Source organism: Cinclus cinclus, chromosome 2, assembly GCF_963662255.1.
Source record: "Cinclus cinclus chromosome 2, bCinCin1.1, whole genome shotgun sequence".
Classification (NCBI taxonomy): domain Eukaryota; kingdom Metazoa; phylum Chordata; class Aves; order Passeriformes; family Cinclidae; genus Cinclus; species Cinclus cinclus.
In genome coordinates, this window is record NC_085047.1 from 69,776,342 (window position 1) to 69,798,265 (window position 21,924).

A 21,924-nucleotide genomic window follows, 5' to 3' on the forward strand; every position below is an offset into this window, starting at 1 on the left:
CATGAGAAATTTCTCATTGATGATATTACATTCTCTAAATATTTCCTGTTTTTTTAAAAAAAGAATTTGCCTTCCTTAAAAATAATGAAATAGCAGCTGTTCCTCCCTTAATTTTATTTGGTGACTCAAAGGTAGGAAAAAAAAATGGTTAATTTAGGGTGAAAATACTACCTGTTGACGATTAAAAATTTTCACGTTTTTTTCTCTCTCTCTCCTCTGACCCATCACATTCTCAGGCCCTTCCCTACTGTTGTGGGTGATTTATTCTGTGTCAACACCTGTTGTAGTCCCCTCCAATTCACTGACTTCCAAGTTTTCAAGATTATGTGCAGTGATTTTTGTGCAGTGGATGCCTGTCCACCAGGGACACTGTGTACTGCAAATGTCAACTTGGACTTAAACCAATGGCCTAAAGCTACAAGGTAAGCACGATTTCTTCTGATCCAACATAGCTCTTACAAGTGCTGTTTTCAAAAGGCAGGGATGTTAGCTATCTTTTACAGCACTAAAATGCATGTTTGGCATCAGGGAACACCCTACCCCCAGTACATGGAAGCACAGTGAGAAATTCAGGTTGTTCTACTTTTGGTGGTTTATCTTGTCTATGTTCCCCAACCCACTTCATGAAATTGGAGAGGAATTTGATAAAAGGCAAAGTAAATCTAACAATGTCATGTCAGCTCTCCCCAAGGAGTTTATGCACTGGTATAAAATCACTGAGAAGCAATCACTGAGCAACCAGGTCGCAGCTTTGGAAAATCAGTGCCTAAATCTATAGAGCAATTTGAATTACTTACACCCTTTTGCCCCCTCCCCTCTTTTTGACCTGTTTCCCCTTAAGCTGTGAAGAGAAGTATATATTTTGCTATTAGATTTTTGTGAGCTGCCTTGCACAGAAAGAGTTGTGAGGTCACAGGATGGGAGGTTCACCTCCAAATAGCACGATGCAATCTGATGTGACATATGCATTTAAAAATAATTTCCAGGGATATTTTCAGCAAGAGGAATATACTCTGGGTAGCACAAAACCAAATCAGTTAATATCAATTATCTAAATCATCTCTGAGCATATCAAAACATATTTATTCCTGACACAGAACACAGTGAAAACAAATTTTATTTTTCCTCTTTTTGAGGTTCAGACTGCATTAAAGCTGTTGCTCCTTCTTCAGGATCACGTGGAATTATTTTTTCATAGTGTCTCTGTTAAAATTTCGGCAATATCACCCAAATAGGTCATTAGCTCCATAATACACCAGTGGATCTGAAAAAAAGAAAGAATAGAATGAGAAAAAGACAAAATGATGTGACAAGAACAGGCTGAGGTGATTATGACTCCTTGGGAAAAGTCTTCAGGCAAATTATCAGAGTTTCAACGACTCCAGTGGAGCACTTCCTTTGATCTCTCTTAGGAACAGAATTGTCACAACTTACATGAAGAATGGAGTCTCTTTCCACAAAGTTGTCACTTTGTCTCAGAGCTCAAGATCTGTCTTGGGCCACAATTTCAGCATATTTTGCCTTTGTGTATAATGAAGTCAACCTGCCCTGTGATCCTGGCAGGACTTTCCAGATTCCCTGGCAGGTGGCATCAGCTCATTTCTTTCATGCAAGCACTGCTGGCCATAAGGCTGCACTAGAAACCCCATTAGTAAATAACCCAAATTAATTTAGCCTTTCAGAAAGATGCTGGAAGCAATGGGGGCTGTGCACTAGTCTGTTATCAATGCTTTCCAAACTTTCAATCTTCTAGGTCCATATTGGCACCTGTTTATTTGGTGCTGTTTCATGAATAAAAGTCTCCTAAGTGTTACATTATGCAAGTTGCCATGCAAAAAACAGCTATGCAACTTGTTTATTTTGATTCCAAATTCCCTAGTTTTCAAAAAAATACCTTCTAGCAAATCAGTTCCTATCAGGATCTGAAGATTTCTAACAATGGATATCTCCAGCTGGTATTTCTCTCATAGAAGGATAAGTATTTTTTTGTAACTTAGACAAGCAAATGTTACCTGGTCTCAACTGAGACATCAGTTATTGTTCAGATATTGAAACTGGTAGCTGCAGAGTGAACAAATATATTTTATGCATGTTAACAGGTACTTTATGTTCCACAGCCTCACCATGTGTTCCTTTGAAAATGATCTTCCCACGGGCAGCATAACCTCTACTATTTTCATTCCATCTTGTGGTCAAAATCTCCACCTCTGTTTTCGAGCTTCTCAACACAGGTCCTGTAAAACTTAAAGTACTTACAAGAAACATTTGATCATTTTCCACACTCAAGGCAGCAGCATTATCTGTTAAATGCTGATCACTTGTTCTCATTACTGCAATAGCAAGGAATTATTTGTGGTCTCAGCTTAGATGGCAGTGATGATCTGTATGGGCTCGTTAGCTCTTGTACAGCATTTACATGGGACAGACAGGAAGAGATGTTGCTGTTCATTTCAGTCAGTATGGGGAAAAGCAATAATTTGAATAGAATGAACTCTCCAGCCTTCTCCAACTGTAGGATTTTTCTGGCAGCTCCTGGTGGAAGTCTACACAGCTTGCTGGATTCTTGCAGTAAGGAGAGACTTTTTGCAGTGTATTCATGGTGGAGAACAGACACTGAGTTATGGGGTGAGGTTTTGTTTGGCCTTGCCAGCTTCAAACATATGCAGCTGGAGGGCGTGTGGGTTTGTGCACTAGCCTGTCCTTTCAGTCATATGCATGAAAGTGCCTATTCAGAGTGAATTTTACAATTTTTCATATATAATTTAGACCTGTTACAGGCATATACTTCAGGATGAATACATGAAGAAGCCTGCATAATTTATGCCTCATCTATTTATGCACTTTCCACTATAGATAACATAAAATGTGATACTACAAAACAAGACTACTGTCTTCAGTAGATACTGCCCCAAAATCCCTGAGTTTAGCTTCAGTTCTTCCAATGAAACTCTCATTTAAAAATTAATATTCAGCGTCTGGAAGAGCATTAGTTTGATGATATCACTCAGCTAAAACCTAAGCTCTTCAGTCGACAAAATAATTGACCATAAGGTTATTGCCATTGAACTGGGTGCAGACGTTCATATGCCAGCAGTGGGGGCTGCAGGGGACACAGATGATCCCTGCAGTCAAGGGTCTGGCACCTTGAGGGAGAAAGAGTTTAAGAAAGGGCAAAAAAACTGACCAAGAGGAGAGTGAGGAAAAAAAATGTGTGAGAAACAGCCTTACAGAGGAGAGGAAAAGGAGGAGCAAAGCAGAGGATCCCCAGAGGACTCTGACAGCCCTTCGAGGTGATCATGGTGGAGCAAATATCCACACTGCAGTACATGGACAACCCCACCATGGAGCAGTTGGATATTCCTGAATGAATTTGCAGATATGGAGAGTCCATGCAGTAACAGCAGATAAGAGAAGGAAGGCGTAGCAGAGAAGAGTTATGGACCGACCACAGTCCCTATTCCCCATTCCCCATTCCCCATTCCCCCTGTGTGCTTAGGGATTAATTTAAGGTGGTTTAGATTTTGTCTTTGTTTCTCATCATCTAACTCTGTTTTAAATGGGAAATAATTTCAATTATTTTCCTCCCAACACTGCTGTGCCTGTGATAGCAATTGGAGACATTTTTTGTGATTATAATTATCAAACTATTATCACAATAATTCTATCGAGTTATTCAATAAACACAGTTAGGTTGTCACTTCCACAAGTTATTGTGATGGGCTGACCTCAACCTCTTCTACTGGTGTGAAAACAGGTTTTGTTTTTATTGGTCATTCTGTGTTGCTGTTTCTTAAGAAGTTTTCTTGAAAACAGTGTAGTAAGTGACAGAAGACTGCTGTCTGAAATAATTTCTCCATTGGGAACTTATTCTGATGCTTCATGTCTGGACACTGGATGTAGTCCTTGAAAACATACTGCTTGTAATATCCTGTTTCTCTGGTTCTACAGGCATTTTAGTCCCAGCAAGGTATTTTTTATGATGTTGACAGAGAGGGTGGAGGACCTGAAGGAAACAGACATCTCTTTCAGTGGCCACTGGAAGGCAGGCATCATATCATGACACTTTTCAGATGGCTCAAGACGACTGGTTTCACTGCCAAATTCCTGATCCAAGACACCTGGTGCTTCAATTCAGATTTTTGTATCAATGTGGTGTGCTTGGTGCATAAATGTATCCTTGAAGGCTCACCCAAAGCTCAGGGAAATTCCATGGCTCATCCTTCCAAAGTGAACCAGAATCAGTACAACATAATAAAAGAAACTAGTATTCTATGCCTTTTAAAGAGAGCGAACAACATCCAGTACCCAAAGTTAAGTTCTTGAGTAAATAATGAAGGTGATAATAAAAATATACAGAGAAGAAATTTCCTCAGTGTCATATTTAAATCCTGTCTCCTCCTGTCATTCAAAGGCAGAATCATAGAACAGCCTGAATTGGAAGGGACCCACAAGTACCATCAAAATCCAACTCCTGGCCCTGCACGGGACAACCTTAGGAATCGTACCATGTGCCTGAGAGCATTGCTCAAATGCTTCTTGAACTCTGTAAGGTTTGTGCTATGACCATTTCCCTGGGGTGGAAGCAATGCCCAACCACCTGGGTGAAGATGCTTTTCCTGATATCCAATCTAAACCTCCCCTGACACAACCTCAGGCCATTCTTTTGTGTTCATCACTGCTCACCAGAAAGAAGCAATCAGTGCCAGCCCCTCCACTTCCTCTCACAAGGAAGGTGTAGATTGCACTGAGGACTCCCCTCAGTCTCCTTTTCTCCAGGATGAACAGACCAAGTGACCTCAGCCATTCCTCATATTGCTTCCCCTCCAGATCCTTCACCATTTCCATTGCCCTCCTTTGGATGCTTCTAACACCTTTATATTCTTCTTACATTGTGGTGCCCAAAACTGTCCCCAGCACTGGAGGTGAGGCTGCCCCAGCTCAGAGCAGAGCAGGACAATCCCCTCCTGTGCCCAGCTGGCAAAGCTGTGCCTGATGCACCCCAGGACAGGGTTGACCCTCCAGGATGCCAGGGCACTGCTGACTCATGTTAAACTTGCCACTGACCAGTATCCCCAGGTCCTTTTCTGTGGTGTTCTGTGGTGCTGTTCTCCAGCCTTTTGTCTATCTGAACATCCAGGGTTGCTCAATCCAAGGTGCAGAATATGGCACTTGTCCTATTAAACTTTGTGTTGCCAATGATTGTCCAACCTTCAAACTTCATATGGAAGCACCTAAACACTGCCCTTCAATTTTTGGTGCACCAAACTCTTATTTATTTCTTTGACAAGTACCCAACTTATATTTTGAGCTTGGTTTTCTTCTTGTTGTCAGTTGTTTGGTACCACATGTCACTAATAAAAAATTATTTACCTGGAGAATGCCTATAGTTAGAATCTTACTGAAATGTATCATGAGCTGCCACAAGAAGCCCAGTAAAACTTCAATTGGTTAAAGGGAAAAGATTCTAAGTGATCCAGGCAATAACTGTACTGTCAATGAGCTCGTAAATACTTAGGGACAGTGGTAGAGATCAGAAGTCTAGTTGTATGGAGTCACTATATACATTTTAACACCTTCCCTGGCTGCAATAGAGTATGTTTCAGTAATAGTTGAGGTGACCCTGGAATAATTTACACTTTCAGTTCTTTTACACTTATAAATGTCTGACAGCAACATCAGGACCAAATAGAGGACACCTAAGTAACTATGATATTACCCAAGAAGAAAACATATCCTCCAAAAAAAAAAAAAAAAAAAGTGAGTGATCAGGAATTAGTGCAAGCCTCAGTGAAGCTACCTTTTTTGTGAATCCATCTCTCATTGTCTGCCTTGTCACACCTATGACACACATCTCATACCATGACTTAAAACAATGTGTGTGTGCTAGCAAAATAAAAATAAACCAGAGTGGGGTCCCCAAATCACATTTAATGTTTTATATATATATATATATATATATATAAAATATACATTAGTTAATTGCCTCTGTTATGCAAATAAATATGAAAGCACATACTATGTCCGCATTCGCTTTTTACTTTGGATCAAGAGGATGCTTTTGAACTGGACTTTCAAGTCAGCTCAACTTGCCACTTTCAGGTTATCAACAAGTGGTCTCAGCATTCAGATTGGATTAATCTTTGATAAAAAATAAACTAAAGACATGATTTAAGCAAGGCAGAGAAGCTACTTTTGGGCAATAATTGCTCCTTGGGGACTGGGCATGGCTTCCTGGAGTGGGGAGCTCTAGGACCTCCTTATGGAAGGAGCAGGGCAGGGTGTCAGAGCAATTAATGTGGTGCAAAACCCACAAAATCTGTATAGGGTTGGAAGGGTTTCGCTTTAGAGACCTTCACAATTTGCACCACAGTATTTGCTTTTGTGTAATTTTGCCACATCACTTGCTTTAGGCTCTATCCTCTCTCTGCACAAAAAAGACAGATAGATGTCTAGAAAATCTGCATCCAAACTTGTCAATGTGTTTCCACTCTGGGCAAGGAAAAGAAAAACTCTTTCCTGGTGTAGTTTAGATTAGTTGTGTGAAACTGCCTTAAAAATACTTTTTCTCTGACTGGAAGTACATAATAGAATTAGCTCAGCTGTGGTAGACACATATATCTGAAGTTAGATGAGACAGCTCTCATATACACTGAAAACCTAGGCACAATTTAGTCATATGTATCACAAAACTGTATGACAGATAAAAGGGACTCTTCACAGATTACCAGGAATGTGAATTCCCCCAAACTAGCCTCAAGGTGGCTTCAACCATTTATTTCCTCAAACAAAACAACTGATTTAATGACTTAGAAGGCTGGCTTCAAATGCTGTTGGCATAAAAATCATGTAGTCCTGTAACTCCTAAAGATTTATTGCAAGTAAACAGAGCCAAACTCTATCATTCTCAGACCATTAGTTGTCCTTAGGGGAACCATAATGCTTGCTACCTTTATACCTGGAGCTGAGAAGTGAAATAGAAGCTGAAGTGCAGTTATAAAATAGAGCTAAGACCACTTAATTCCTCTTTCACACGTTTCCTCACTAGCCCTGGCCAGGTACTTTCCCTTGTGTCAGTTCTGGTGTTTTATTGAACACCACATTGAACCGATCCATATCTTGAAGTCCAAAGATAGTCCATTTGTCCAGTCTTTCCTGCCCTTACATTCCCTCAGAAAAAATAAAATAAAATAAAATATAATAAAATACAATAAAAATGATAAAAATTACTTTTTTTAGATCACCACAGTGAATGTTGGAGCTAGGACGGGTCTCAGGGCAAGAGTTTCTGAATGCAAGAAAGGGAGGCAAGAAGAGGCAGCTAAAAACTGGGGGAAGGTTACTCGTTCAGTAGACTCAGCCACATTTTTGACTTGTAACCCAGGACAGTCTCCTAAGATAGCAGTGCCACCAGAGGAACTACCCTGTGGAACTACTTTATGGGAATTTTCAGCTATATGGAGTGCTGGTAATGATTTTCCAAGGCTGCTTCATTTATAAAATTACTCAGCAAGGTTCCTTATAACCTCCTGAGAACTGATACCTAGCATAGGGGTGTGACTTTATATACAAACATTAATGTGCAAAATTTTTCTCATTGTCTTGGTCCTAACTAGAAAAGTGCTTCCTTGGTAATGGGTATCCACAACTGTCTTGAGCAGTATTTTCCTCTCTCTTCATAGACTAACAAATAAGTCATCAGTTTCTTTGGGAAGTGTTGTGCTGAATGCTTAATCTGTTTTACCACATGGCTGCACAAAGAGTTGCGAGAGAAAATGAGGTACGGGAAAGAACTGCTTCCAAGGGCAACATCCCTCCAACCTAACTACTTCTCTGGATATCTTCCCCACTCAAAAGCAAAAGCTGCTTGTCCAGGGTGTCTGTATAGCACTAGGAAGTCAGTGAAACATAGAAACCAGTAAAATGAGTAGGGAAATGTGTCATATTAGGCCTGAAGGTAGAATCCTCCACTCATTTATTATTCATAGTTGAAGTCCCTTCTAGACTTGTAGGTTAAAAGTATTTCGGTCATTTAAAATGAAAAACTGAGAAAGACCACAGCATTATATGCAATCGGACAATGAGCTGAATGTTGGGAAGCTGGGATAGAAACCACCAGACTCAATGTGGTTATTATTGGGTCTGTCCTATACCAAGTGTAATCTACAGGTCAAATTCAGGCAAAGCTGTGTGGCCAGGTCTCACAGGCAGGATAGAGTAATTTGGAGAACTCTTCAACTGTAACAAAGTTCCACACAGCTCAGTCATGTCAAGTTTTAGGAATGCTTTGAATGGGCTGCTGAGTATTCCTTGAGTGCTCACAGAGTCAGGAACAAATCTGAAGACCACATGGCACCCGAAGTGTCAACTAGATACCAGATTATAGGCTTCTTTGCAATGAAGTTATATCTCTGTATATCTACATTCAAGGTAGAAGGTTCACCTGGCTGCAAAGCATCTCATATTTTGTGAATGCTCACAACTTAATATTGCAACAATATTGAATAAAGTTTTGTTATGTTAAATACACCTAAAATATTAAGCAATAAGCATTGGGTAGTAGGAGATTTATGGAAAAAGAAACAATTATTGTATTAAGAATTCTTTTGGAATTATGCTTTGAAGTACATTAATGCAATGAGCTTGATACTTTCATGTACAGACTTTGAGATTTAATTAGTCTCTCTAAAATTTAGCCAACTAGTCATATAAGATTTTACAGATATAAAGCAGAAAGACAGGCAGTTCCAGTAACTAATTAATACAGAGAAAAAAACATTTAGCAGATTATTCACTTTCTGGAGTTATCTACCTTCAAAGACTGTAGAGAAAAACTCAAGATATCTGATGTTTGTATGTTTGAAATCAAATGAGATGAATCTCACCCCTAGTGCCAAGAATGGACTGTGGTAACTCAGGATTAGGTATTGCAACATGTCCCAGTGAAGCAGCAGCTGGTAGACAGTAATCAAAACTGAGATCACTCAGGTGTGTATCTCAGAAGTAAAAAAAAAAAAAAAAAAAAAAAAAAAAAAAAAAAAAAAAAAAAAAGATTATTATAATATCATTATAGAATCAAATGAAATAGAGTGGACAGGTTTCTCATGGGGTTTCTTTTGTTTGTGTGTTTTCCTATACCTGTTATCTTACGGCAATCTGGCTTTTACAGTAGATATCCCACAGTTAGCTCATCCATTGGGAGAATATCAAAGATTTGACAATATACTTCAATACTATTAGATTATTTATTCAAAGCTGATTTTCACTATTATTGAATTCTAAATTTAAATGCATTGTTTTTTCTTCTCATATGAAAACATTAGGCCTTATTCTCCACAGCTTTGGCAAGAACAATGTTTTATACTTTCAGACAAAGGGTAGCAATTACAGAAAGGTGCAGTCCTTTGAGATAAGCATTTGTAGCTAGTAGATTACCATGAAAGTAAGGGTATTTCAGCAAAGTCCCCTCCCCTCCACACTCCGTCACTTTCCATTACTGACAATCCATTGGCATGGCATGCATGGACAAAATTCCCTGCACACTGAGAGCTTGGGGATCTCATATCTGTTTGTTAAAGTAACAGTTGCATTTAATCAAAAGAAAAAATCCATCCTCCATTAATAAATAATGTATACATCTAACATTATAATCAAGCAAAAAAAATACAAGCAGTTCTAGTTTTTGAGTTCCAGTATTTGGGTATGATTCTTGCCCTTTGTAAAAGTTATACTGCTGACTTATAAGGACATCATATTCATGATGTTACCTTTAGGGCTGTATAGAGTCTTGGGCTTCCATTGTGGATTCATATATGATTTGGAGATAAAAAATATCTCTTGAGCTTTAGGCTGGGATACAGGGATTCAGCCACAGAGTTGTGTTTAAAAATTACACAGTGTTAAGCACTAAACACATCTTCATAAGAATGTGTAGATGGGGGAAAGTAGGAGAAGGATTTTCTGAAGGGTCGCTGTTTCTTCAGGGCTTAGATTATCTAACAATTCATCTAATGCACTCTAAACATTCTCCTGTGTATTGTATATTTTGAAAAAAAATAAAAACAACATTTACAAAAATTTCAATCAGATTCCAACCTAAGCTATTAACATTTATATAGAAAACACAATATGTTTACTTTGTGTTTTAACTGATGCGTTTAATCTACTGATTTTTTTTCTACACAAGTCTCTTTTGAATAGATTTTGGGAATTTTTATATGTTCCTAAGGATGCAAATAAGGGCTACTAAAATTGTCAAACTCAGTAGTAATTTCCATTGATATTAGTGCAAGTTAGGTATTCAATTGAAAATCATTTCTACATATTCAGCACTTAATTCACACTTTTAGAAGATGGATCTTCTTTTATGAAAATTAATTAATTTCTTTAAGCATTTTTGAACTTTATGGAAATGGTACAGACAGTATCCAGACTTTTATTATAAGTGAAAAAGTAAGAGAAATGTCTTATTTTTTGTTTGCTTGCTGAAATCCAACTATTGCTATATGAGATTCCCTAGGCTATCCAAACATTTTCAGACATGACAATGGAAATCCATTGACACCTTGGAATCTAATCATGTTGTTCTAGTGCATCACCTTTGGAAATGCACTGGAACATGGGGCAACCAAATGAATCTCTCAGGATGCAATTGCCTAATCTTAGAACTCAGTTAAATTTAGGTGACTACAATGTAGGTACTGATCTATGATGAAAGGTACCTAAGCCTCTTCTAAGTCAGAGGACATCTATACAGGCTTCAGTTTTATCATTATAGATATGTAGTGTTATTATATGCAGCTAGACGCCAGTTTCGTTCCTTCTCCATAATTTTATGATGTACATAGTTTTTAAAATGTCATAAATCTCATGTAGAGATGTCTCGGATACACAGATCATTTAATATTGTTATAGATAACTAATTCCACATCTGTTCAATCTAATCAAAGGCGTTTAGGGAGCTATTCATCGTAACCTAAGACACCAAAATCTGATCATCTGAATACCTAAAGTAGCTTGCTTATATGACAGACAGCTAGCTACCTATGCTGAAGAAATCAAACTTAAGAGCTAGATAGATCCCTTACTCTGGTGATGCTTTGATAAACACGGATGTGTCATATCAGTTTAGATATTTCACCCTCCAATGACAGCTTCTGGGGTTACAAGATTCTGGTGTCTGACAACATGGTACAGGCTGAACAGCTCATCCCATCCCATCCCATCCCATCCCATCCCATCCCATCCCATCCCATCCCATCCCATCCCATCCCATCCCATCCCATCCCATCCTTACCATGGGTGTAGATATAATTTTACTACCTCTACTTTCTTCAAGTAAGGCCAAAGTCTTTCTATCACATGCCCTGAGCCATGCCATTTCCTTTGCTCATGCTGATGGCACAATCCAGCTCTGCTGAGAATGAAGTTACAGAATTTGTCTTAGTTTGTCCCTGGAAACCGTCAAAAAGATTCTTCAATCCACAATTTGACACAATGATATCATTAACATTAAAAGACTAGTGAATACTGTGTAATTAAAACTGTGATCAGATTAAATTATCTGTGATTAAACACATGACTAAACTGCTGCAGTATTCCAGAAACATGTTTGACTTTTTAAGTGAAAGTGTAGTCCCAGTAGAAATATTGATACTAATAAGATTTAAATTAGTTGAATACTAGCTTTAGGTAGAATTTAACACATCGCTCTTAAGTTTCACATGTGAAAGTAGGTACATGCTTTTTGAAATTAATATATACAGGCTCACCTTCCAAATATTCCAATTAGTATTGTAAACCTTAATAGGAAGACAAAGTCAAGTAAATTTTCTGTTAATCTAATAGCTTTGTCTGGATGAAGACAAGAACAGTGTCTTACCAGTTTGCTTACTAATTTGTTTCTGGGTTCTATGATTTAAACATTAAATAGGTATTTCAGAAAGAAAATCTTTTTCATTCTCATCACATTCAGCCCAACAACTGACTGATCACAATTTTTAAAATGTCGTCTGATGGGTGAACTTGAATTTTTCCCTATTTACATTTTCCAAGAACACTATGACATTCAAAGACCATTCTTTTGCATATGTTGTAATTACCTGGACTGAGCTCTCACAGAGCTCTTTCCTGTTTGCTCCATCTGTGTATTGGCTGCTCAGTTTCACCAGCCTGTATGCAAGCATCCTTGGAAATACATGTAGGCAGTAATGTCACTGATTAGACATTTTAATGCAATATGCTATGAGTATCTAATTGCATATATTGCATCAAAGTCGTCTTTAGGCATCACTATTATTACTATTTTCTTGCTATGGCCATCTATGTCTCTTCCAGTATTTTCCAGCAGCAAAGATAAAAAACCTCTGGGGTGGATGTAAAATTTATAGTTATGCACTTAAGTGCTTTTTAATTTTTACTAGGGTAAAAAAAGATAATAAAGCTACAGTACAGATGATGAAATATATTCTTTTTCTGTCAGTAGGAAATAAGGTAACACTTAGAAATAGTTTGCTAAAAATTCAGTGCTAAATGAAGTTTACCTCTGTGTATAAATCCCATCCCTTTTGATACCCAAATATATTTGAAATACTTCTCTGTTTTTATTCTAATTTGCAATCTAATGTATTTAGGGAGAGAACACATAGCTATGAAAAAAGATATTTTTGGGTTTATTTTTGTTAATTTTAGTTATTCTGTTCAGTACTAGAAAAAACATCAAAATAAATAAAAAAAAATCCTCTTTTACCCTTCATAAAGAAAATATTATATGCAAAGATGTTGATATATACTTATTTTGCCATTTTCATTATGAAAACAGCAAAAATCTACTGCTCCCTTTTTAGCGAATTATGCATCTCATAGTTTACTAGATCTTCTGTTTCTCTTTCGTGGCCGTGATAATTAAAGGAATGGTTTTCTTGGTAAAATAGGCATCCAAAGTATTCCTGTTTCTGCGAAGAGGGGATCTGTTAATTCTCCTTGATATACAGAGCATATCCATAATAGATTCAGTAACAAAGCACGATATCAAATCTATCTGCATGAAAAATCTAAATTTTAAATATCAGATGCTTAGTCCTTATAGACTTCCTAGATAGGAGCTTCTGAGACCTCCAGAGAGAAGAGCTTCCCAGCAAAAAAAAGGGCAAATATGAAGTAAATGTGAAGGTAAACACAAGTCATGTGCATCCCCTGCAGTATTTTCAATTTTAGAAAGGTGTGTTCCCATATTTCACAAAATCACAGAATATTCTGAGTTGGAAGGGATGCACAAGGATCATCGGCTCCAAAACTGTGTTTCTTGCCAAAATCTCCTCATCACAGAAGTGGCTTAACTTGCTGTCTCCAGAACGGGGGTTGTTTCTAGGGAGAAAGAACAGTGAGATACACATTCTTTGAACATAGCATCTACAGATTCATAATCAAAAGTCTTAGAAATTACTTTGAAAATTGTAATATGAGGATGTAATTTGCCCTATATGGGACAACAGCTATGCATCTATAATGTTCAGTGAAATCTCTGTTTCCCTCAGCTTTTTTGAACATCCCCATGATCATTCATTATGTGCAAAATTATTTCAATACTTTCCCCCATAGTAACAGCAAGTGACAGCACTCTGTGTACTGCAGTGTTGCAGCACTCTTATGCCATTCACTTCTAAGAAATGTAAGCAGCCTTTATGTACATAAAAAAAATTTCAATTAAGCATTGTGTCCCATTTTTCAGCACAAGTATTACCTTCAAGCAATAAGGAATAAATCGCTTTATAGCTAGGAAAATACCCAAGGTAATTCAAGTCGTTCATACTGTTATGATCCTTGTCCCTGTGATACAAAATGTACTCACTCTGCAGTTATTCTGTAATGCTGATAAAAGATAAAGAATTTCCCTTTAAAATATTTCTAATATTTATGAAGACACATCTTGGGTTTATTCAAGACTTTTTTTTTAATCTAACAAAAATTCCATTGTGAATTTGGATGAGAGATGTGTCAATTTAATACATGTGTATTAATGTATGGGTCATCTTAGTGCGAGTAAGAAAAATGTTTTGTTTCGTACATATCTAAGGAGCATGAGCAGGTTGAAAATTATTTTGGTCTAAGTCTACTTTAATAGAATGTGATTCATAGCCAAATCCCTGTTCCGTAGGAGAATAAAAATTAGTGTGATTTGCCCTAATAGTTTTTAAAAAAAGAGCTCAGAAAATTTTGTGGTAACAACTGAAATTTTAAGCATTTATGCTTTTTATATTTCTTAACATTAAAAATGCTTATGTTATACTTAATAAATGTTGTTAGTTCTATAAATTTATCTCGACTACTATCAAATTTTATAGTCACTTCTTGAAGCTAGTAATCCTTTTTGTCTTGTCAATCCAAACTCTCATTATTTCCTTCTGATTTACTTTCACAAAATTCTGAATTATTTCTTTGATATTTTGAAGCCTGGATTGCATCTGAAAGGTCCCTCTTCTCCTGTGATGGGGAACAACATGCAAGCTGATATCAAAAATGTCTAACTCTCACAGTTTCATATTGGAGATAAAATCAAAGCACTCCTCAAGAAGAGGACAGTCACTCAGTCTCTATCTGAAGGCAAGTTAGGAGAAGACACCATGATTGTAAAAGCTGCTATGAGTCCTAAATGATGTGGATGTGAAAAAGAAATGAGAAAATCCTGCATGCAACATGCAAGAAACCCATAAAAAGCAATATTGAAGATGGGATATATGAAGAGGAATAGCAAGGAATTTGGCATGTCAGACAAAAAAAAAAGCAAAATAAGAAAAAACTCCAAGATGAAAGAAAAAACATGGGGATGAAGAAAGGCCAGATCTTCAAAGAGAGAGAGACGGATGGTGTTAAAGGGATTGTCTGATGATTCACCCAAGGATTAAATGAAAATATGTTTCACATACTTCAAATGGAGAGAAATGGTACCATTTGTGTCCACTAAACCTGTAGGATGGCTACACTACATATATGTGATTGTAAAAGCATATATGTACTCAATTATACTATAGTTAGATATACATCTGGAGCTACAATAACCATAAAAGTTCTTGGTTTCAGGAACCTTTGACTTGTCAATGCACAGCTTTGTCTACTAAGGGGAAGATAAGGAATTCAAGAAAATACAAAAAAATTTAAAATATATTTTTCCATGTCATCATTTAATGGAAATGTCTTGACAGGTTTTTGAAGGCCTGACTCCTTAACACCTGAAGACATCAAAGAGCAATAGTGTGTACATGAAGACCAGATGGTGAGTAGCTAGCTGTATCACAGGTCTGGCATTGTACAGCTACATAACAGCCTTTCCCATATTCAAGCTTAGTTTAGCTCTGCATCTCTTTAATCCAGAAATCCAGTTTAAAAAAACCCAAAACCCTGAATGTGGAAAAGAAATAGAATCTTGGCATTGGCTTATGAGTTAGGGTTTTTATGCTGCAAGCCCAAAATATGAGTGCTGTTTATCACTGTGTGAAGATTACTTCTGGTAGCTACAAATCCAATCCATGCAGAAAGGCCGTAGAACCTCTGTCTGGTTCAGGTTGAAAGCAGCTCCTGATGAGTTCAGTGGAATTTGGCCCATCTCTTTAACTCCCTTTTATTCAGCTGCATCAGAACATAAAGCATAATATTCAAACATCTCACCATGACAAAAAAAAAAAAGATATTACTGACCTAACTGAAACAGGACTATCCATATCACAGATGGATTATAAATGACATTTGATGGTCCTGATTACTGCAAAAAGTAATAAGAGTATCCCCTCGATGACAGGATAAGAATTATGACTGAAATGGGAGGGGGGGAGGGAGTGGAAGGGGTTGAAGAAGAATTGTTATACACCCTAAAGAAATTTAAACAATTTTTGTAATAGTTATAGCACATCAGTGATATTTTCCTGATTTGGAAAAATGATTGTAACTCACTGGAAAGGTTTATTATGGAGCTGAATAATTTATACCTCACCATTACATTTGATGAAAAGCAGAGTCAGAAGACTGTTAACTATCTTGATGTAAGTCAGGCACAGATTTGATCCCAGTGACAGCAGAGCGTATTTTGTTGTCTCTTTTTTTTTTTTTTTTTTTTTTTTTGTGGATGAGATAGAAGTAGTCACTGGAAGAAATCTATATTTTCTTTAAAAATGCCTTCAAAATAAGAGAACAGTTTATATAATACTTACATTAACACCAGATATGGCCGTGTTTCCATACTATCCCTATCAAGTTCCCTCTGTCCCAGCATTATGATAATATTAAATGCAAATTATTACGATTTACAGAAGCAACCTTTTTGTCACCACAAGGATTTTCTAGACTAGTTTCAGAGAATTTCTATCACTATTGGTGGAATAAGACCAACTCAAAACTGAAGAGGCATGCTTTGAAAATGGCCAGAGAAAGTAGTCCCTATCTATTGCAGGGGAGTGTGAATAGACGATTGCTATCATTATGTATAATTCCTAATGAACATAGCTCTCTTAGGGTGCTGTTCACACTTGGAATCCCAATTCAAAGACCAGCAGACAAGATCATACAACACATAAAGATATTTGTTGACAGAGTGCAGCAACTGCTTTGTTAGACATTTTCACTGTTTTTTTATTGCCATCTGTAATAGGTCTTAGAGTATATACTGGCATATTTCATGCCTAAATACTGTAACAAAAATATATTTGCTGAAAGGCCAGTAGTTGCTTTTAAAAGGAATAAAAGGTATTAAAGATCTCTTGATATGTGGTAATGATGCTAAATATATCAATAAAAGTAATTTCCTAAGTCATCCTGAGCTAAAGTGCTTTCTTCCCCAAACCACAAGCAGTTTATAAAATGACATTAAGGCAAAATTCACTTATCCACTCCCTGGCTGGAGTCTTTGGATAAAACAGAGACATTCCACCTTAGTGAGTGTTACATAGTTATTGAAGTGCCTCTGTTTTACAGTTTACGACATAGAGAAAGCCTGAAAAAAATCTGAGTTTTTGAGCATGAAAATTCACCTGGGACAAATTATACACGTCCACCTGGAACAAAAGATTGCCTGGAAGGTAAATCTGATGTGAAATCTGGCTTAACATAGATAGGCACAGAGTGTCTGGTAGCAGACACATGGTTAAGAGCTTCAGTGCTGAATAAAGCTCCTCAGGCTACAAGAATCCTCCCTCTGTCTCTCTACAGGAGGACCTTCAGGGCTGATTATGAGCAATATGGCGGATATTTACAGGAAGAAAGTACAAGTATATCCATTGCTTGTGGTGTAGCCCAGGGTGCACTTATTTGGACAGGATTTGGACCTCTGTCAGTCAATCCATTTGCTCTGATTGAGTACGATTCCGGTGCAGGTATCTGAGATTGTGTGTGGCACCTGAGTGCCAGATAAAGAAGATGGGCTCAGCACTCCTATACAGTGTGCTGTATTTAGTGACTCCATACAGATATCTTGGATAACTCAGGGTATGTGAAAAAGCACTTGATTTTTTCCAGAGAAATCACCACAACAAGAAGCCTGTGTTAGTGACACTCAGCAGAGAGGATGACTTAAGGTGTTTATTTTCAGAAGTGCAGATATCTTTCCTGTAAGGGACCTGGTGTCACCTGCTACAGAGCCTCCTAGGATTTTTAGACAGGCTGTTCTTCTGGGGATGTTTGATGGTGCTTTCCAGAATGATGGGATTCAGAGTGCCCTTGGGAGACCTTTGTTGCACCCAGTATTGCAACAGCCTTTACATGTGCATTGATTCTAGCTGGAACAGAGTTAAATTTCTGTATAGCAGATGATATGGTGCCATGTCTTGCATTTCTGACCAAACCTTCTAACTTTAGGTACTTCTGAACAGTGTCTGCAATTGTGAAAGCCTTCTCTGTTTCTTACTCTGCCACCATCCAGTGAATAAACTGGACCATCATGAGGCTAGGAGGGGACAGAGCTGGGCAGATGACCCAAATTAACCAAAGAGGTGCTTCATGCTTCACAATGTCATGTTCAGCAATAAAAAGGGAGATGAGGGAGATTTATGTAGGTTAGACATCTTTTGCTTGGGACCTGGCAGGGTGTCAGTCTACTGCTGGAAGGCGTTGAACGATTGCCTATTAGTTGTTCTATTTTGTTTGTTTTCTGTTCTCCTTTCCTCCTTCACTATTCCTTTGTTTATGAACCTTTTTTTTTCTTGACCCATTAGTTTTACCCTTTCTTTTTTCTTCCCTTGTTCCACTAGTAGAAGGTGGTAGAAGGTGGGCCAAAAATGTGAGCAGCTGTACAGTGCTTAACTGTCTATCAGGCCTAACCCAAAACAGCATGGCATAAACATAAATATTATTTTTGTATCCAATTTTTTTCAGGTTTCCAGTGGTTTCCTGGTTTGCATTCCCCATGCCTAAGACAAATATCAGAAAAAACAAACAATATTGATTGGCAACAATTGGCAAACTCACCAGTTTTTTGCTTGAGGCCAGACTGGAAAGCAGTCACGCCATCTCTTGTCCAAATTAATCTTTGTTTACTGACATTTACCTTTAACTACAGTGCTGCACATATTCTAAATCACTCCACAACTGAAAGGCACATGTTAGAGGACAGAATGTGTTGTGGCCAGGCTCTCTTGGGTTGTATCCAATTAAGGCTCCAAGAAAGATACTGGACTCTGTTGTAGGGTATGCTGTGTACAGTTTGGTTTTGTTCCATTCCTGGAAGCCTTTTCTCTCCCCCACTCTCTGCATTTCCAGCCTGATTGCCACTTACATCTGCTTTTCAGAAATTGAAAATTTGGATGGGTAAACAGCACAGATGTGATTGCAGAAGCTGCAGTATAAGTTTGATATATATATATCAAACACCTTTGATCTTATGGGATGTTAGCAATGGTGACATATCTGTGGAGGCTGTCTGATTATTTGGCAAAGGCCAGCAGAAGTTACTGACTCTGTAATCAAAATTTCCTGTTTGGTATGTCCCATCCCAACAGTCCTGTAGTTAAATTCTATCCCCTTTTACAGGAAATTATATTTCTCTGTTATTAAATGAAAGGCTTCTAAAATTATTACTCATCTGTAATTCATTAAAAATGGGAGGAATTAGCTTCTTCCATGGATATGACCAAGTGCCAGATTCTGTAATGAACTGTAGAACCTGTGAAAGTTTATTGAGGACTCTACAGTTGTTTGGGCTGTAGATTATTAAATCATGTGGCAGAGAAACTGTACAGCAGAATAGAGGAGACATAGTTGAGCTTCTATCAAAGAACATGAAATCTCAAATTTATTTGCACATTTCTATCAAAGATCATGAAATATCCAACTTGTTTGCTACATGAAACTTGATCATCCTGGGCTTTGTACCTATGAATAATATCTAGGTTACTGTGGATCCAGGCCTAATACTAGGCAAGGCTTTTGGGTTGTGACTCACAAGGACAGATGATTCCCAAATACCTTAGTCACCAGAGACACCTCTGTTTACAGTACTTCTCCTTTCAGCTAAGTTGATGCCTCCCCTTCCCAGCACGGTGGCTCACCCAGCACCAGTTCAGAACAGCTATAATTCTGGATCCTGTCAGAAGAAGGTAAGACCATATAGAATACCTAATTATCCCTGGGTCCAGTACAAGGCACCTGGCTCCCCACACAGTAATCTGGGCTGCAGTTTGAGAAATAATGTGTTGCAAAATCTAGCCATGTGGCACCAGTCCCTCAATCAGAAAGCAAAGGTAATTAATATTAGTTCAAATATAGCCAGGAAGCCCATTCAGCTACTGTTCTTTCTTAAAATGCATTTTTAAAATTATAAAGAAGCTTCTCATTCAGCAGAGTAAGCAGTGAATGATTCAGTGTATAAACTCTTGTGAAACCCAAACTGTTATTATTACCAGACATCGAAGGCCAATAGAAGATATCCTTGGGCATCTCCAATAAAGGAAAAAATATTTTTGTTTCTTGAGAGGGTTTATTTATATGCTGACACCTTGAGTGGAACAAAGGAGTATACAACAAAAGGGGTTTGTCAGGGGCAGCTGGCCCGCAAAGAAAAGATAGCTATTTCTTAAGCAGACTGCAATTTATTAGCTATTAATTTTACTTTTTTCCTTACAATGCCATTGGAGTAGTTCTCTCCAGTAGATATTTTTCATGTCATCCATTTGGTATGTAATGGGGTTTATGAGGGCGGCTAATATGCAACTGATTAATTAGAGTTGCCACTGAAAAGAACCTTCTGTTGTGTATGACCTGGTGACTGACTGCTTGGAGGAAAGAAATGTGTGGCTTGGATATAAAAATTATCAACTGAAAAGGTTTATGCAATTGACTCAACAGAATTATATAAAATTGTTAAGAAAGTGTTGCTTTTCTTGCTGTTCCCCAATTCTTTCTCTTTCTAAAAATTGTTTTTTCCTATTTTTTTATTCTTTTTTACTGTTGCACCCAGAGGCTGCACCAAGATTGAAGGTTGCTGCACCAAGATTGAAGGTTGCTGCATTGAGAAGGGGAAAAATAAATCCTAGAATGTCCAAATCAGATGGGCCACTTTGATGAAGAGTTGTACTGAAACTTCAGGCTAATATTTCTCATTCAAAATAAAACAGACAAAGGAAGGGGGAAATATTTTTTCATTTATTTATTTTCATTATTTCATTTTTCTTCTATTTTTATTTTTTCTATATGTTCTTCTTTTTATGCCCTTAAGCTTACTTCTTTCCAGTTATTAGTTAGAAGGAGTTTCAGAGCTTGAGATGGGAGCTGTCTTTGACTAACCTTTCAGATAATAGACAATGCAGGTGGCAAAGGGTTTAGAGAGAAAGCAATATGAGGAGCAGCTGGGGGAGCTGGGGTAGTTTAGACTGGAGAAAAGGAGGCTCGGAGGAGACCTCATGACTCTCTACAACTCCCTGCAAGGAGGGTGTAGACAGCTGGGGTTCAGCCTTTTCTCCCAGGCAAGCAGTGATAGGACAAGAAGACATAGTCATAAAGTGCACCGGGGTAGGTTCAGGCTGGACATGAGGAGGAATTTTTTTACTGGAAGGGTGATTAAGTTCCAAAACTGGCTGCGCAGTGAGGTAATGGAGTCACCATCTCTCGAGGTGTTGAAGAAGTGTTGGGGGAAGACAGCGCCATGATTTAGTTGACAGGGTGATGCTCAACGATCTTGGTAGTATTTTCCAATTTCTAAGAAAAGTACTTCAATTTACATTTTACATCCAGAAAATTTCAATGGAAAGGAAAATATTTTGTAACTTACTTGTTTGAGACACGTCCTGTAGCGCTTACAATAATAGCTGTTAGCATGAGACACTTACTCTTCCCTTCTTTCCTTCTCATGAGTTTTGGAAAGGAATGTAACACTTAAAAACTGACCTGAGGTCTATCTTTTTAGACATATTATGCATGAGAGTATTATTACAATGTCTTGGAGTCTCATAACATTTAATAAATTCAAGCTCATAACTTCCCACTGATTTAGAGTGGTAATTATTCACAGTGGTACACTGTTTCCCATATTAAGTCATCCCAAATTCTTTTAAAACCTTCCAATTAAAATTTGCTTGAAAAAATTGATAAAAAATAAATCTTCTTCTTTCTGCATATTAATGATAAAAAGGAATATTATTTTGGCTAGATGCGAATATAAACAGAAGCTCTGTATGCTGAGAGGTAAAGTCTCCAGCTGTCACATTGGAATCCATAGTTTTATGTGTGTGGTTAATCCTTTTCATTCACTAGATGGTTTAATTATGATGGGAAAAAAATTCCTGCAAATAGTAAGTGTGGAAACACCAACTTTCAGGCAGACTTTTGAACTGGAAGGGTTAAATGTATTTGAGCGCAAGGAATGAAAAAAATGGTGAAGCCAGTGAGTTTTAAGAATGAACATCAGGACATGTGGCTAGCTAGAGGTGGAACAAAACCACAGTGAAGTCA